Source organism: Coregonus clupeaformis, chromosome 40 (genome assembly GCF_020615455.1).
Source record: "Coregonus clupeaformis isolate EN_2021a chromosome 40, ASM2061545v1, whole genome shotgun sequence".
NCBI classification, from domain to species: Eukaryota; Metazoa; Chordata; class Actinopteri; order Salmoniformes; family Salmonidae; genus Coregonus; species Coregonus clupeaformis.
In genome coordinates, this window is record NC_059231.1 from 18,029,214 (window position 1) to 18,048,345 (window position 19,132).

General features: G+C 43.8%; 1 protein-coding gene across 4 annotated transcripts in view; it reads right to left on the minus strand.

Annotated features, from left to right (window-relative positions):
* Positions 1-19,132, minus strand: part of LOC121555194 (semaphorin-5B) — a 300,942-nt gene that overhangs the window by 229,749 nt on the left and 52,061 nt on the right. For all 4 annotated transcript variants that reach the window (XM_041869034.2, XM_041869033.2, XM_041869032.2 and 1 more), the window contains exon 2: positions 11,066-11,139. The gene's annotated coding sequence lies outside the window, so the exon portion shown is untranslated. The remainder of the gene's footprint in view (positions 1-11,065; positions 11,140-19,132) is intronic.

Here is a 19,132-nt window from a genome sequence, read left to right on the forward strand (position 1 = left end):
ACTCAGTGGCATGGCGTTGCCACGAGCAGCACCGCAGATACTGTGATGAGCGAGACGCAAGACTTTGCTCTCACACAGTCACACACAGTATCTGCGCATGGTTCGCTTCACGCTCTTAGGGCGTGGTGGGTACGGGACCAAAACCGCTGAGAAGTTAAGCCTTGCGCTTCAACGCTCTTAGTTGTTGCCAAAATTGTCCCACTATGCTGTTTACTTTGTGCACTTACGTCATATCGCTGAGTCTACCTTTTAATGATCGTTTATTCATGATCATGATTACTCATTGTTGTCTTTTATCAACATTTTGGGGGCATTGGTAATAAATTATTTTCATATAAATATCTTGACAGAAAGTGCTTCAACAAAGATGTATTATGTTCCAAGTAGATATTTGAGATGGACGTAGAAATGACAGATATGGGGTTGGTGGGTTTTTCATGGCATAGAATGTCTTTACTGCGAGTATTCATGCATTGCAATTCCGTCACTCGGTCAAGTCGTTGCTACAGATGCCACAGCATATTGATGTCTGACTGATGGTTAATGCTCAGTCTTTCTGAACAGGGACCAATGACTGTTTCGTCAAAATTACACTATAGTGGCTTGGAAATACTATGACATTGCTAAAGTAGGCAAATAATTAGTAGAAAACAACTTTGCCATCATTATGATGTTGTCAAGTTTACTTTAGAGAGATGGCAATGTTGCCATGAGCTAGCAAAGTCAGTCCAAAACTAGCTAGCTAAAGTTATACTGCATCTAAAGTAAATATGGTGACAACACAATGATGACAAAAGCTTGTCCTACTAATGCCGCCGCGGGTCCTCTCCAAATACTACCGCTGCATCGAGAGCGTCCTGACAGGTTGCATCATGGCCTGGTACGGGAATTGCTCCATCCACGTCCACATGGCCTTCCAGTGGGTGGCGATGACGCCTCAGTACATCACTGGGACCATGCTTCAACCCACCCAGGACATCTACTCGAAGCAGTGCCTGAGGAAGGCATGCAGCATCATTAAGGACCCCACACACCACTGCGATGAGCTGTTCTCTCCCTTACCGTTGGGCAGACGGTATCGGAGAACAAGGTCTGAGACCAACAGGCTCAGAGACAGTTTCTATCTACAAGCCATCAGACTGCTGAACACAGAACTGGACTGACCACCTGCTCTAAATCTCTGCACCTTAGCACACATGCACACACCCACACAGACACACACACACACACACACACACACACACACACACACACACACACACACACACACACACACACACACATATATATATGTTCATGCTACACACACATCACAACTGCTGCTACCAGACTCTTATTATACTGCTCAATTTATACACTTTCCCCCCATTCCCCCTTCCCCAATACACGTGTAAATATTGGACTATAAATGGTGCCTTCCTGTATTACATTGATGCTAAAATGTTTATTCTATTCTACTGAGCCATTTACTTTATGTTCGTATTCTTATCTTTTATTATTTCTTATTGTTGTTGAATTGTCGAGAAGGAACCTGCAAGTTAACATTTCGTTGGACGATGTATACCATGCGTATCCCATACACGCGACTAATAAAACTTGAAACTAGACAGAGGAAACATCTCCTGGCTGTGTAAGAAGAGGAGAGCCGATGACATCATGACATCTTCACCACCACAAGTTCTACCATGAAAGTATGTCACGGTGGATTCCCTCATCGTTGGTTTGCTCATCGTTGGTAAGACTCCCTGCGATCCTGCGTCCCGTGTGAATGGCTCCTCTGTGTAACCGGCCAAGGTTCTGCCACCGGCCCCTCTCTTTGTCCCTTGAATGGGCAGCGCTAGGCCACGTTTTTAAGGCACACTAATGTACCATGGCTGGACCGACAAAGGCGGTTTGCCAGGGATAATGACGCTCCCTTTAATTCGCCTGGGGGGTATCAACAGACAGAGCCTTTAAGGCTGGGAATGGGTCTTAAATGGCATCCTATTCCCTATGCACTATAAAGGGAAGAGGGTGCCATTTTGGACATATCCCTGGACTACAGATGAGATGAGCCCTTAAACTGGGTATCCTCTCTCTCCCTCCATCATCCCTTCATCCCTCTATTCCTCCATTCACACTTGAAAAGCTGCTTGTTTTCATCCTGCTCATTGTTGTCCTGAAACAAATATCAGCAAATAACAGCGGGGAGAGGAAGGACAACACGTAAACACGGCCTCCACTCCTCAGGCTCCAGATAGTCCAGATACGTCCAGGAGGACAATACAAACAACAAACAGAAAGGAGCTTCTTCACAAGCTTTCACACAAGGGCCGAATGGGACGGGGCATTTCTGGTCCACTGATACGGTTTGGGGAAACTTTTGGGGCACAAATCGAATCAAGCTGGGCGAGTCAGCGCAATGGAGGGGAATAGAAGCCAGTGCCAGCCAACTAGGCCCTTCAATAGGGTAGATTTTCTACAGCGTTGGCCCATGCGCCTCATCATGATAACTGGGTCAGGTAGTTGGAGAGTTGTTGTCTGAAACTTTAGGTGCTCAATGAGCTCAAATCTGTACTGCCCGGTCTGGCGTTCTTCCACTCAAAGGAAACACCCCCTCTGGCACTGGCCCTACAGAGGCGGCTATCGCTGTATAAAAGCCTTTGATAAATTTACAGCTGAAAGTACACTTCTCTATTACAAAAACGTATTACATAAACTTCAGCATTCTTGGAGAGGAGCAGAGAAGAGAGGATATATCACTAGCTGTATTTTTAAAACACATCACCTCTGAGCTTTGGTTCTTTGATTAGCCCACGTAGAGCCAATTAGACGAAGTCCCTAGCGGACTCCCTCCTGCCGCCAAACAGTCTTTGTGGGGCAGAGGAGAGAAGAGAGAGAGAGGAGAGAGAGAGACAAAGAGATAGAGAGGAGAGGAGAGAGAGAGAGAATGTTTAAGTCACTTTGGATAAAAGCGTCTGCTAAATGGCATATATTATATTATAGAGAGAGAGGAGCCGCAGGCGAGGACTTCGCCATTAACAGGCTGGATAGGATGAGAGGTTTAACACTCCTTTCTCTATCACTCCATCACTCCATCACCACCCCACCTCTCTCTATCTTTCCATCCCCACCCCTCCTCTCTCTATCTTTCAATCACTACCCCTCCTCCCTCCATCTCTTCATCACCACCCCTCCTCTCTCCATCTCTCCATCACCACAGGGGCTGTAAAGAAGAGGGGGAGGATGGGGGGACGGGGGGAAAACAGAGAGACAGAGATGGAGAGAGAGAGAGATATTGAGTGATAGATGGCGTTGAGCTTCCTACGTTTGGTCAACCATCTCAGAGGTATGGGACAAGGGGACATGTGGTACGCAGTTGGAAACTAAACACTGTCCTATCTAATATCTAATATACCCACGTACCAAGACCAATACCAAGATCAATCACAACCCAAAAACTTCTACAAGCACACATTGAAAGTTATCTGCGGAGAGTTTGAGAGGACTTTGTGTAAACTAAAATAAATAACAGGCATATTTTCTAGTCTTCCGGTGGGACGCAATGAATTCGATTCATGTCTGTTTTATGCCCTCTCTCCTCCAACTGATAATGTATTTTTCATAGTATATACTCTTAGAAAAAAAGGTGCTATCTAGAACCTAAGAGGGATTTTCGGCTGTCCCCATAGAAGAACCCTTTGAAGAACCCTTTTTGGTTCCAGGAAAAACCAGTTCTGGTTCCAGGTAGAACCATTTTTGGTTCCATGTAGAACCCTTTCCACAAAGGGTTCTACATTGAACCCAAACAGTTATACTTGGAACCAAAAGGGTTCTACCTGGAACAATAAGGGTTCTTCAAAGGGTTCTCCTATGGGGACAGCCGAAAAACCCTCTTAAGTTCTAGATAGCACCTTTTTTTCTAAGAGTGTATACTATGAAAAATACATTATCAGTTGGAGGAGAGAGGGCATAAAACAGACATGAATCGGATTCATTGCGTCCCATCAGAAGACTAGAAAATATGCCTGTTATTTACTTTAGTTTTTTTTCTTTTTACAATTTGATATATATATTTTTTGAACAATACAAAACATTAACATACAAACAACAACATCATACAAACATCAACTACATCACACCTGCCCAGACCCACTAGCACCCACCCCATCTCCAGCGCCCGCATCACTTTCTGCCACATGGCCTGAAACTGCACAGTTTTGTTTCTCTCCGTAGCCCACACACATTCAATATTGAAATAATAAATCACTAGATTTTTTCCATTGTGTTAATGATGGCGGATTGGTTGATTTCCAAGTTTTTAGTATATGTTTTTTCAAAATGAGTGATGAGAAGAGAATCGTCCAACTCCATCGGGTATCTCACTACACCCCCATATGCCATGTCTTCAAATATACAGACAGACAGATGAAAAGTACGTTTACATTGTAATACTTCTGACAGACAACTTTCTAGCTCCGCCCACAACTTCCGGACATTATAGCATTCCCAGAAAGCATGTATTATTGAGTCATTTTTTGTTTTACACTTAAGACATTACTGTGCCGTTGTGCTGTAGAATTTGGGAATTTTGTCTCTTGTATAATACATTCTATACATTCGTTTACACTGGATTAAGCGTTAATTAATTTAATTAGTTATGCTCCAACTTTCCCTCCATCTTTTGCCAACATCAGCTCTTTTTAAGTCTTGGTTCCAATAGTTTATATATTTTTTGTATACCTTCCCTATCATATGAACATCATTTTCTGACTCAAATAAGATTCCCTTAAGGTTGCTCTGATGCCCGAAAGATTTCAAATCGAAATGTCATTAAATGTAACTTTTAAGAAACTGACATTGATCAGTACAAAATTACTTTTTTTATTCTGTCATGGAAATAACTGTATTTCCTATTACCAAGTAATTTACGGTTTCTATACCTTTAATTTTCCATGTGGACCAATTTATCTGTGAATTCTTAAAAGTTATCCAAGGATTGTTCCATAAGGTTGTGTTTTTAGGAAGTGATATTGGTTCTTGTATAATACTTTTCATTTTCTTCCATATTGTTATAGTGTTCTTAACTATGAAGTTGTTAATGTTCTTAGCTTTATCCTTTGAAAATAGACAAGTAAAAATATTCTGGGGATGAGAATGAGCATCTTCAATATGTAAATAAATAAAAATAAGTATGTACCAATTGTTCCTTTTTAGTGCATTTAACTATATGTCGCAAGTAAAAGCCTTCGGTAGCAAGTTGATACAATTCCAAGTCTGGAAGGTTAAAAGCACCCTCAGACTTAGGAAGATGTAAAACTTTCCTTTTTATTCTCTGTATTTTATTTGCAGATATAAAGTCTGTTATGACAGAGTAATACTTTTTAAAGAATGTCTTCTTTTGGGTATTTGGTATTACCGAAAATAAATACCAAAACTTTGGCAGCCATGCCATTCTGAATAGGTTTATTCTACCAGTAAGATTTATTGGAAGATTATTCCATTACCTTAAATCTGCTTTCATATTGTTGTCATTTCGTTCTTGTTTGTTGTCACTTATTAAGCATCCTAAGTATTTCATATTTTTTGTGGTCTACTTAAAGGATTGCTGTATAGCATAAGTATATATATATATATATATATTATTTTTTTTATGCCATTATATCGGGGGGTTTTCACATGAAATTTATATCCTGAGATTTTTTAGTATTCTGAAAAATATTTATTGCAAAGAGGGCATTGAGTTTTCAATATTGGTCAGGTATATCAGGAGATCATCTGCAAATACATTTTGTTTATGTTCATGTTTACCAATAGTGATACCTGTTACGTTTGGAGCCTGTCTAATTATTTCTGCAAGCAGTTCAATTGCCAGTGCAAACAGGAGGGGGAAGAGGGTACATCCCCTAAAGCAATTTAATCAGATAATGTATTATTTGTGTAGATATTTTACTTTAGGACATTTATACAACATTTTTATTACATTTATTATTTAAACTGGAAGAAATGCCACTCAAGACGGTCAAAAGCCTTTTCAGCATCAACAGCCATTATTGATACATCTACAGTGTGTCTTGTTTTTTTGCGTATTGTATTAAACTGCATTTTTTTATTGTATTTGTTTGTAAGTGTCTATTTTTAATACACTCTGTTTGATTGATATGTATCAAGTCTGGTAAGACTTTTGCCATTTGATTGCTTATAAGCTTTGTTATTATTTGATTGTCACAATTGATTAAACGTATGGGTCTATAATCAGCAAAGGACTCTCCAGATGTTCCTGGTTTTAATATAACTGAAATAACTGTTTGATACATGGAACTAGGAAGTACTGGATTGAGTGACATGTCTGTTGTCATTTGTTTAAATACTACTTTGACCCAAAATGTTGAATAGAATTCTATAGGAAAGCTATCCATTCTTGGTGCTTTTCTCTGTGTGAATGTTTTAACTGTATCTAATATTTCTTCTTGGGGGATCTCTGTTTTTAGTGACAATTTTTTGTCTTCTGATAATTGCTTCAGAGATGTTGAGTTTAAGAAGGCTATACAGTGAGGGAAAAAAGTATTTGGGGCAGCAGGTAGCTTAGTGGGTAAGAGCGTTGTGCCAGTAACCGAAAGGTCGCTGGTTCTAATCCCCGAGCCAACTAGGTGAAAAATCTGTCCATGTGTCGTTAAGCAAGGCACTTAACCCTAATTGCTCCTGTAAGTCGCTCTGGATAAGAGCGTCTGCTAAACGACAAAGAAAATCAGCCCAGAACTACACGGGAGGATATAGTCAATGATCTCAAGGCAGCTGGGACCATAGTCACCAAGAAAACAATTGGTAACACACTACGCCGTGAAGGACTGAAATCCTGCAGCGCCCGCAAGGTCCCCCTGCTCAAGAAAGCACATATACAGGGCCGTCTGAAGTTTGCCAATGAACATCTGAATGATTCAGAGGAGAACTGGGTGAAAGTGTTGTGGTCAGATGAGACCAAAATGGAGCTATTTGGCATCAACTCAACTCGCCGTGGAGCCTGTGTGTTGGTCTTTACTTCTATAGAATGAAAGATACCGTCTATCATTGAAGAACCAAGAAAAACATTTGAGAAGACATGACATATGAGGGCGGTGGGCATTCCATAGAATGAGAGGATCATAATATAAATACATACATATTGTATACATTACATATATAGAGCATGTGGACTGAGCAGACAAAAAACACAACAAAAAAACATAGAGCAAAGTATGTCTGTACTTGAGGTGCTATGCCTTTTTGGGGCTTTTTAGTTCCGACTCCTCTCCAAATGGAGAATGAAAAAAAAACGGTGGATACGATACATACATTGTACATACATATGAAGAAAGACTGCCACTTAAGTACTGTGGTTGGTTTGTATTACCTTATGAATTCAATCAAAATATAGTGGCTGGAGGGGGTCTATTTGTGGTGAGTGGGTCCTCAGAGAGATTGAAATGGGATGAGTGGAGGCCCCACGCATACCTCAGAGAAGTGTCTTATGCCCTCCCAGTCACCCCATCCCAATCCCCCGGATATACAGTGAGGGAAAAAAGTATTTGATCCCCTGCTGATTTTGTATGTTTGCCCACTGACAAAGACATGATCAGTCTATAATTTTAATGGTAGGTTTATTTGAACAGTGACAGACAGAATAACAACAACAAAATCCAGAAAAACGCATGTCAAAAATGTTATGAATTGATTTGCATTTTAAATGAGGGAAATAAGTATTTGACCCCTCTGCAAAACATTACTTAGTACTTGGTGGCAAAACCCTTGTTGGCAATCACAGAGGTCAGACGTTTCTTGTAGTTGGCCTCCAGGTTTGCACACATCTCAGGAGGGATTTTGTCCCACTCCTCTTTGCAGATCTTCTCCAATTCATTAAGGTTTCGAGGCTGACGTTTGGTAACTCGAACCTTCAGCTCCCTCCACAGAATTCCCATGGGATTAAGGTCTGGAGACTGGCTAGGCCACTCCAGGACCTTAATGTGCTTCTTCTTGAGCAACTCCTTTGTTGCCTTGGCCGTGTGTTTTGGGTCATTGTCATGCTGGAATACCCATCCATGACCCATTTTCAATGCCCTGGTTGAGGGAAGGAGGTTCTCACCCAATATTTGACGGTACATGGCCCCGTCCATCGTCCCTTTGATGCGGTGAAGTTGTCCTGTCCCCTTAGCAGAAAAACACCCCCAAAGCATAATGTTTCCACCTCCATGTTTGACGGTGGGGATGGTGTTCTTGGGGTCATAGGCAGCATTCCTCCTCCTCCAAACACGGCGAGTTGAGTTGATGCCAAATAGCTCGATTTTGGTCTCATCTGACCACAACACTTTCACCCAGTTCTCTTCTGAATCATTCAGATGCTCATTGGCAAACTTCAGACGGGCCTGTACATGTGCTTTCTTGAGCAGGGGGACCTTGCGGGCGCTGCAGGATTTCAGTCCATCACGGCGTAGTGTGTTACCAATTGTTTTCTTGGTGACTATGGTCCCAGCTGCCTTGAGATCATTGACAAGATCCTCCCATGTAGTTCTGGGCTGATTCCTCACCGCTCTCATGATCATTGCAACTCCACGAGGTGAGATCTTGCATGGAGCCCCAGGCCGAGGGAGATTGACAGTTCTTTTGTGTTTCTTCCATTTGCGAATAATCGCACCAACTGTTGTCACCTTCTCACCAAGCTGCTTGGCGATGGTCTTGTAGCCCATTCCAGCCTTATGTAGGTCTACAATCTTGTCCCTGACATCCTTGGAGAGCTCTTTGGTCTTGGCCATGGTGGAGAGTTTGGAATCTGATTGATTGATTGCTTCTGTGGACAGGTGTCTTTTATACAGGTAACAAACTGAGATTAGGAACACTCCCTTTAAGAGTGTGCTCCTAATCTCAGCTCGTTACCTGTATAAAAGACACCTGGGAGCCAGAAATCTTTCTGATTGAGAGGGGGTCAAATACTTATTTCCCTCATTAAAATGCAAATCAATTTATAATATTTTTGACATGCGTTTTTCTGGATTTTGTTGTTGTTATTCTGTCTCTCACTGTTCAAATAAACCTACCATTAAAATTATAGACTGATCATATCTTTGTCAGTGGGCAAACGTACAAAATCAGCAGGGGATCAAATACTTTTTTCCCTCACTGTAGCCCCTCTCCATTCTCACCAATAACCACCATTAAATCTTAGTTGTAATGACAAACAAGGAATAATAATGATTCGACATCCTTTCCTAATCTGCCCAGAACTCTTATTCATTTTACAACGGGTTTACAAGACAAAAAAATAAATAATAATAATACATGGTAGTATAATTAAGTCCTTCCTTCTCTCTCTCTCCCAAACCAAATCCATCCCTTTCCACCACTCCCTCCCTGTTCTCCCCCCTTTACTCACCCAAGCCAAGCTTATCCCCACCTCCCATCTTTACTCCCCCTTGCCCCCCCAAGCCAAGCTTGTCCCACCCTCACATCCTTACCCACCCTTACCAACCCACCACCTCCCTTCCTTACTCTCTCTTACCCACCCAGGCCAAGTTTATCCCAACCTCTGTCTTTACCCCCCTCCCTTCTTCTCAAACACATTTACACCCCTCTATACATCTACTTACACATCCATTCTCCTTCATTCACACACAACATATACCCTGTGCCTCCGCACACCCATTCTCTCCCGCCCTCCTTCACTCTCCCATTCATATGCACAGACATATACCCACACATTCACCCACTCACACCCTCTGGCCCACACACACACATCCATATAACAATTATTGACAATTATTGACTTACATGCCAGATTGCCTCTTTTATATTATTGTTTCAGTGTCCATGTATCTCATTGGCATAGGCTAATTCTATCGTTACTTCCTAGAGAAGAACAGTTACTTGGGGACAATAGAGTTTATATTGTATTGCGGGGAATATTGTCTCAATTTATGATAAGCTGGTCTTGGGCATCACTGTTTGTAGCCTAGTGTGTTTTTCCACTTCTGCCTCTCCTCAGGGCACTGGGCTCTCTTTCAACTGGAATGGTTTCCTGCAGCCTATTCAGCGCTTCATCAGCTCTTGTGAACTCCATTCTCTGTGTTCCCTTCCATACCCACAGTACTGCTGGGAATCGGAGTTGAAACTTGATTCCTTTTTACTCCAGTGACTGTCTGATCGGAATGAATTGCTGGTGTTTTTTCCTCAGTCTAGCAGACAGGTCCTGGACGAATCGAATGGACTGGCCCTGGACCTTGATCTCCTTTCCCCCCTGTGCCCTCAGAATGTTGACTTTGGTCTGATAGTTCCACAGCTTAAAGATTACCATGCTAGGGTATTTAGCGTTCTTCTTCTTCACGCCAATCCAATGGCATCGCTCCAGATCCTCTGGTGATACATCCATGCCAAGCTCCTCCGATATCAGTTTGATCACGTAGATGGAAAGGTCCCCTTTTTCCTCGTCTTCCGGTAGAGACAATATTCTTATATTATTTAGTCTCAATCTGTTTTCTAGCTGATCCAGTTAATCTTCTAAAGTTTGCACCTTTGTTTCCAGAAGGCCAATTTTGTTGTCTTGTTCGTCCACGCGCCAACCCTGTATAAACATATCTGACACAAATCTATTTTTTTAACAACAGATCTTAACAGTTTGTTTGTTTTGGTGAGCATTGAGAGCATTGAGAGCATGTTTTCCTGGATATCCTTCAACTGTTCGCTGCTCTCATTTGCATTTCCAAGTTGTTCTTAGTCTTCTCCTCTAAGGGAAGTCATGGCTTGTTGGGTTCCAGTCTCAGCGTCACTTTACACACAGATTTGTTCACTGTTGTGTATAACTGACCGCTCACTCTCTCCCAGTTACTTGGGGATATATTGATCTATCGATTTTAAAGGCTTAATTTAAACTATGTTGTCTGGCTTCTACATTTAATCACAGTTTTGACGGTACAAAACTGAGCTACTATCTCCCCATGCATCCTATCGGTAATGCGCATGCACCATCCCAAAGACATATTTCCATTTTAACCCAAAAATGGAGGATAAAGTTTTGAACTTGATCAAACTGTAGCGGAAGAGAACGAAGCACAGTACTCACCAGCTAGTCATCACTGGCACATGGTTCTGCGGCTACAGGAATGGGCTGAGAGGGCTGTTCTATCCTTTAGAAACCTATTTCATGGAGAGAGAGAGGAGTGAAAGAGAAGGGGGAGGGGTGAGTCTTTCAATTCACACTAGTCGTTTGCCTCCTTCCCATAAGTAGTGTGGAGTGCCACAAAGAACCGCACACACTCTCGTAAACAAACCGCCAACTTTTCAATGGAGGCGAGAGGGCAGACCTGGAATGGCATTTAAACTGGAGCTTCTTAGGTTTCATGGTTTGGGGTGGGGTGGGGTGGGTGAAGGGAAAAGATGGCTCCCCAACCCCAAATAAATCTCAAACAAGTTCATTATAGTTTTCTCAAGTAAACCAAATACTGTAGGTTGAAATTTAGGCACATTGTAGGTTAATTTATAGACTTAATATAAATCTGCCAAAGATACAGTATATACCCTCCAGCTGGTTTAATCAAACTTGCAGGATAATATACTGTCCAGTTACCATTTGGCCTTTAGGCTTCTGATCTTAACACCACAGAGCAAATTGGAACAAAATAGCCTTCTACAGTTTCTACGGAAACCTCTGTGTGAGGCTCAGAAATCTTGTCCCTCCCGCAGTGTCAATTAACAGGATATTTTTCTTGTTTCCTCCGCTTTTCTCACTTGAAAAGAAAAGTAGGTGAGAGAAAAGTCTGCCTGTACAGCCCTGGCAGTTGGCTAAAGCTCTGCTTTACTGTGTAGAACCTAGACTCTAGACATGTATCCTTTTCCTCTGCTATGTTGTATGCCACTAAGCAGGCACATACAGTTTGGTTCAGCCATGCCGATTAGAGATAAACTGTAGATTGGTGCCTCCTTCTCTGCTAGTTCTGAGGAATTAGTTGTAATACCATTATTAGGGAGCAAATACAAAAACAGGTGGACCAATTCAAATAGGGATGTCCGAAGGATTTGCTATGGAGACAGACCCTGAATTTGGTTGTAGGCAGCACCACTACAGACAGACAGTGGCAGGAATGTTATGGCTGCACAAAGCAAGCAGCCACATTCTCCTGTGTCAACGTGGGCTACTGCTCTGTCTCTCTTCCACCAAATCAAGAGGGCAGAGAATCCTCATCAATACAAAGGCACATATAGAGACAGACTGAGACAAACACAGCATGTCTATAAACAAATTGATATTTTACTAGAATGACTAGAATGCCCAAACACCAACATGTAGGAAAACTGAAAAGAGAAGTCTGCTGATTCACCTCATAAAACTAAAACTGAGTGGCCTAAACCACCTTTAGCCCCCTCGTGGAGCTGGGTACGAATCAGCACCTGTAGGGAGCCTGGTGTGACTGTCCCCTGTAGGGAGCCTGCTGCCACTGTCCCCTGTAGGGAGCCTGGTGTGACTGTCCCCTGTAGGGAGCCTGGTACCACTGACCCCTGTAGGGAGCCTGGTATGACTGTCCCCTGTAGGGAGCCTGGTGTAACTGTCCACTGTAGGGAGCCTGGTGTGACTGTGCCCTGTAGGGAGCCTGGTGTGACTGTCCCCTGTAGGGAGCCTGGTGTGACTGTCCCCTGTAAGGAGACTGGTGTAACTGTCCCCTGTAGGGAGCCTGGTGTGACTGTCCCCTGTAGGGAGCCTGGTGTGACTGTCCCCTGTAGGGAGCCTGGTGTGACTGTCCCCTGTAGGGAGCCTGGTGTGACTGTCCCCTGTAGGGAGCCTGGTGTGACTGTCCCCTGTAGGGAGCCTGGTGTAACTGTCTACTGTAGGGAGCCTGGTGTGACTGTCCCCTGTAGGGAGCCTGTTGCCACTGACCCCTGTAGGGAGCCTGGTGTGACTGATCCTTGTAGGGAGCCTGGTGTGACTGTCCCCTGTAGGGAGCCTGTTGCCACTGACTCCTGTAGGGAGCCTGGTGTGACTGATCCTTGTAGGGAGCCTGGTACCACTGACCCCTGTAGGGAGCCTGGTGTGACTGACCCCTGTAGGGAGCCTGGTGCCACTGGTACCACAGATAACAATGCTGACACACTGTCTCAAGGTGCAGCAGCGATGCACTAGACTCAATGGGGGGCAATAGGGAATTAAGGCGATGTGAATTAAATGCTTCTTTGGTGGTTGGAAATTAGCACAACTGGATGATGAACAATCTTATATGTTGTAGGTTGGGTTTTCCTTTATTAACCTCATCATGGAGGGTCTTTTAAACTGTCTGGGACTCAAAGACAAATGTAACTTGTGGTCTTCATGAAGAAGAAATCCTAATTCCTAGTTAATGGATATGAAAGTCTGAGGAAACTACCGGTGGGCCTATACCACTTCTCAGTCAGTCCGACTGACTCAGGGCATTATCAATCTACATGCATTCCATTTTGCTTCCTCATAGCTCCTCAGGGCACCATCCAACAGCACCGGTACACACACAGCCTCCCAAACTGATAGAGGAGTAAAGGAGTGGCAGTTAGTGAAGAACTTCATTAAGATTAGAGTAGTACAGAGACAGAGACAGAGCAGAGCTGCAGTTAGCCTGTCTGGGCTGAGCCAGCTAGGCACAGGGTTTAAGAGTGCTTCCAGAGTTCTCCCTGAAGACCTGCCTGGAGGTCAGTCAGCGTGGGGAGAGAGAGAGAGAGAGAGAGAGAGAGGGAGGGTGGGTGGGGGGAAAGAGGGAAGGAGAGAGAGAGCTGAAGAGCAGATAGGGAGAGAGAGAAAAAGAGAGGGAGATATATACAGAGAGAGTATGAGAGAGAGAGAGAGATTGAATTGAGAGATTAAATTGAATTGAGAGAGAGAGAGAGAGAGAGGGGAAAAGAGAGCGAGCGAGAGAGAGACATTTGACATTTTGTCTTTCTTTAATGACACATTCTCATTTCATTAAAACCTCACCCCCCATAAAAATAAAAATAAAAAAACATATCCAGACCATCTTCCCCAGCTATACAGACAGCCCCCCCCCAACACACCATATCTTTTGAAACAACTCCACACTTTTTATCATTTTATAGAACTCAAATTCCACCCTAAGGCACGCAGAGACCATCCCATTAAATAATAGTAAAGTATCCCCCCACCTTTGACCCTGTTCCTCTTTGTTAGCCAAATAGCCAACTTTGCCTGAGCAAACAGAAAATTCAACAACACACATTTAGCCTTTTCCTTATTTGAATACCTGTACCCCATTATAAACATCCTGACAGTAAACTCCACCCCCAACCTCTCACACAGACATTCCAACAAAGAATGGACCCCCGAGTGGCGCAGTGGTCTAATGCACTGCATCGCAGTGCTAGCTGTGCCACTAGAGATCCTGGTTCGAATCCAGGCTCTGTTGTAGCCGGCCGCGACCGGGAGACCCATGGGGCGGCGCACAATTCGTCCAGGGTAGGGGAGGGAATGTGCGGCAGGGGTGTAGCTCAGTTGGTAGAGCATGGTGTTTGCAACGCCAGGGTTGTGGGTTTGATTCCCACGGGGGGCCAGTATGAAAAAATTAAAAATAATGTATAAGAGCGTCTGCTAAATGACTTAAATGTAAAAGCATTAACCTGGTGCACACAAAACACACATTTTGAGTGAAAACCTCCTTCCATCAGCAAGGGCATTGAAGATGAAACGTGGCTGGGTCTTTCAGCATGACAATGATCCCAAACACACCGCCCGGGCAACGAAGGAGTGGTAAGAAGCATTTCAAGGTCCTGGAGTGGCCTAGCCAGTCTCCAGATCTCAACCCCATAGAAAATCTTTGGAGGGAGTTGAAAGTCCGTGTTGCCCAGCGACAGCCCCAAAACATCACTGCTCTAGAGGAGATCTGCATGGAGGAATGGGCCAAAATACCAGCAATAGTGTGTGAAAACCTTGTGAAGACTTACAGAAAACGTTTGACCTGTGTCATTGCCAACAAAGGGTATATAACAAAGTATTGAGAAACTTTTGTTATTGACCAAATACTTATTTTCCACCATAATTTGCAAATAAATTCATAAAAAATCCTACAATGTGATTTTCTGGATGTTTTTTGCTCATTTTGTCTGTCATAGTGGACGTGTACCTATGATGAAAATTACAGGCCTCTCTCATCTTTTTAAGTGGGAGAACTTGCACAATTGGTGGCTGACTAAATACTTTTTTTCCCCACTGTAACTGCCCCGATAGAGGACATCCTTGTCTAATGCCCCGCCTCACCCAGACTGGCCTACTGAATTCCCCTTCCACCTTGACCATACATGATGCCCCAGCATACAACATCTTCACACAGGCCAAAAACCTTTCCCCAAACACAGACATCACATTAAACAGATACTCATGGTCCACTCTATCAAAAGCCTTCTCTTGATCTAAAGAGACCAGTCCAGAGTTCACAATAGAACCTCTCGACAAGTCCAACATGTCCCTGATTAAGAACAACTTGTCCGTGATTGAGCATCCCGGTACGCAATATGTCTGGTCCTTGTGTACTATAGGGTCCAGATGGGACTTCAGTCTGTTAGCGAGGACCTTGGCAAATACAGTGAGGGAAAAAAGTATTTGATCCCCTGCTGATTTTGTACGTTTGCCCACTGACAAAGAAATGATCAGTCTATAATTTTAATGGTAGGTTTATTTGAACAGTGAGAGACAGAATAACAACAAAAAAATCCAGAAACACGCATGTCAAAAATTTTATAAATTGATTTGCATTTTAATGAGGGAAATAAGTATTTGACCCCCTCTCAATCAGAAAGATTTCTGGCTCCCAGGTGTCTTTTCTACAGGTAACGAGCTGAGATTAGGAGCACACTCTTAAAGGGAGTGCTCCTAATCTCAGTTTGTTACCTGTATAAAAGACACCTGTCCACAGAAGCAATCAATCAATCAGATTCCAAACTCTCCACCATGGCCAAGACCAAAGAGCTCTCCAAGGATGTCAGGGACAAGATTGTAGACCTACACAAGGCTGGAATGGGCTACAAGACCATCGCCAAGCAGCTGGTGAGAAGGTGACAACAGTTGGTGCGATTATTCGCAAATGGAAGAAACACAAAATAACTGTCAATCTCCCTCTGCCTGGGGCTCCATGCAAGATCTCACCTCGTGGAATAGCAATGATCATGAGAACGGTGAGGAATCAGCCCAGAACTACACCCTGAAGGACTGAAATCCTGCAGCGCCCGCAAGGTCCCCCTGCTCAAGAAAGCACATATGCAGGGCCGTCTGAAGTTTGCCAATGAACATCTGAATGATTCAGAGGAGAACTGGGTGAAAGTGTTGTGGTCAGATGAGACCAAAATGGAGCTCTTTGGCATCAACTCAACTTGCCGTGTTTGGAGGAGGAGGAATGCTGCCTATGACCCCAAGAACACCATCCCCACCTTCAAACATGGAGGTGGAAACATTATGCTTTGGGGGTGTTTTTCTGCTAAGGGGACAGAACAACTTCACCGCATCAAAGGGACGATGGACGGGGCCATGTACCGTCAAATCTTGGGTGAGAACCTCCTTCCCTCAGCCAGGGCATTGAAAATGGGTCATGGATGGGTATTCCAGCATGACAATGACCCAAAACACACGGCCAAGGCAACAAAGGAGTGGCTCAAGAAGAAGCACATTAAGGTCCTGGAGTTGCCTAGCCAGTCTCCAGACCTTAATCCCATAGAAAATCTGTGGAGGGAGCTGAAGGTTCGAGTTGCCAAACGTCAGCCTAGAAACCTTAATGACTTGGAGAAGATCTGCAAAGAGGAGTGGAACAAAATCCCTCCAGAGATGTATACAAACCTGGTGGCCAACTACAAGAAATGTCTGACCTCTGTGATTGCCAACAAGGGTTTTGCCACCAAGTACTAAGTCATGTTTTGCAGAGGGGTCAAATACTTATTTCCCTCATTAAAATGCAAATCAATTTATAACATTTTTGACATGAGTTTTTCTGGATTTTTTTGTTGTTATTCTTTCTCTCACTGTTCAAATAAACCTACCATTAAAATTATAGACTGATCATGTCTTTGTCAGTGGGCAAACATACAAAATCAGCAGGGGATCAAATACTTTTCTCCCTCACTGTATATTGTAGTCCGCACAGAGCAATGCCACAGGCCTCCAGTTCTTAAGTCCTCTTTTTTGGGCAGGAGAGTCAGAGCCGCCCGACGGCAGCTCATCGGCAACTCTCCTACCCCGACGCACTCACGCAACAGGCAAAAGAAGTCCAGTCCAATTATTCCCCAGAATTTTTTATAAAACTCCACTGCTAGTCCATCAATTCCCGGTGCACGGCCGGGGGACATCTGGGTTACGGCCTCTGCCAGTTCATGGGACAACAGGGGAATGTCCATTTCATCACTCTGTGCCAGAGAGAGCTTAGGGAGTTCTATAAACAAAACCTGAGCACACATAGGATCACACAGTTCTGCCCTATACAACTCAGTATAAAACTCCACAGTCCGCTCCCGCATCTCCCCACCACAGAGGTCACCCACCCATCCGAAAGCCGTAGACAATGCATACCCTTGGCTTCACTGCTCTGTCTTTCCAAACCAAAGAAGAAGGAGCTGGAAGCATCCATCTCCTTCAGCATGGAGAACCTAGCTCTTACAAGTGCTCCCTTTGCTTTAACCTGGAAAAAACTGCCCAGGTCCCTACGTAGTTCAGCTAAATTAGCCTGGAGGCCTATATTGCCTTGCCCCACCAGCTCTACCTCCATCTCACTAATACTACGCTCGAATTCCCCAATACTCTCCTAGCCTCTAAGGATGAGAGAGCTGTATACTGTTGACGGAAAAGCAGAATTTGGACTTTTCCCACATCCCACCATTGACTCAGATACTCATACTCCTCTCTTCGCTGCCCCCACCTTTCCCAAAAAGTCTGGAAACCTGAGCAGAAAGTGGCATCTTGTCAGAGCTTTACATTGAACTTCCAAAAGGATGCCTGCCGAGGCCCTGGTGAAATAGACAGCCGATCCATGGTTATGTGATGATCAAAAAAAAAAACACTGGGAGAATGGTAGCGCCCAACAGCCTAATGCTGTGATTCCTGGACATGTAAAATCGATCAAGCAGGACTGCACTCACCCTAGCCCCAAAGACCTTCACCCACGTATACTGTCTTGTGTTGGGATGTCTAGTTCTCCAAACATCCACTAGGTCAAACTGATTAATGATGTCCCTTAACACCCCCACTGAGCCTGAATGAGGCTCCTCCACATTTCTGTATTTCGTAAAATCCATTGTACAGTTCCAGTCCCCGCCGACCACCAGCGTCTCCTCAGGCGCTACCTGTGAGAGTTCCTGTCTAAGACACCCAAATAGAAGCCCCCTCTCTCTCCCTGTGTTAGGTGCATACACATTTATAAAGACAAAACCCCTGTTGTTAATTTATGCTTTTACTACAAGCAGTCTACCCCTACACACCTCTTTTGAGGAGCAAATTTTTACAGACAGACCCGGTACAAAAACGACTGCCACCCCTGCACTAACATTTGTCCCATGGCTCAGCACACTTACCCCTTTCCTCTAGAGCCCCCAATCGACTTCATTCACCACATCACTATGCGTCTCCTGCAGAAACAACACCTGTACTTTTCTTTGTTTTACATATTCACCCAACACACTCCTCTTTCCCGCATCTCTGGCGCCATTAATATTAAGTGAGCCTACCAAAAGAGTCTCCATAAGAAGTGGGAGAAATGCCAGCAAAGAAAGAGACCAATAGCAAAGCTCAAAAAGCCCCAGTGCCAGAAAGAAACTATTAATCTAAACACCGTCTGAGGGTAGACCTTTACACACGGTTGTGACCCATTTCCTCAACCTAAACCATTTCCAGGGTGAGAGGACACCATGCCCCTCATTTTTCATAGCATATTGTACTGATCTTACAAACTTTCCCAGATCACAAAGAAAAGCCTCAAGATGAACTTTTTTCACCTTAGACTCATTCAGGAACCTTGACAGTTCCCTCACCGTGTACTTTGACCCCTCTGCCTGACTGGCTGTCAGCTCTGGACCTATTGAGGAGGAGTCTGAAAAGAAATCCTCCTCATCGTCATCTTCCTCAGACTCACCTTCATCCTCCTCATCTCCATGTCCAATCCTGACCACCTGCCCTTTCTCT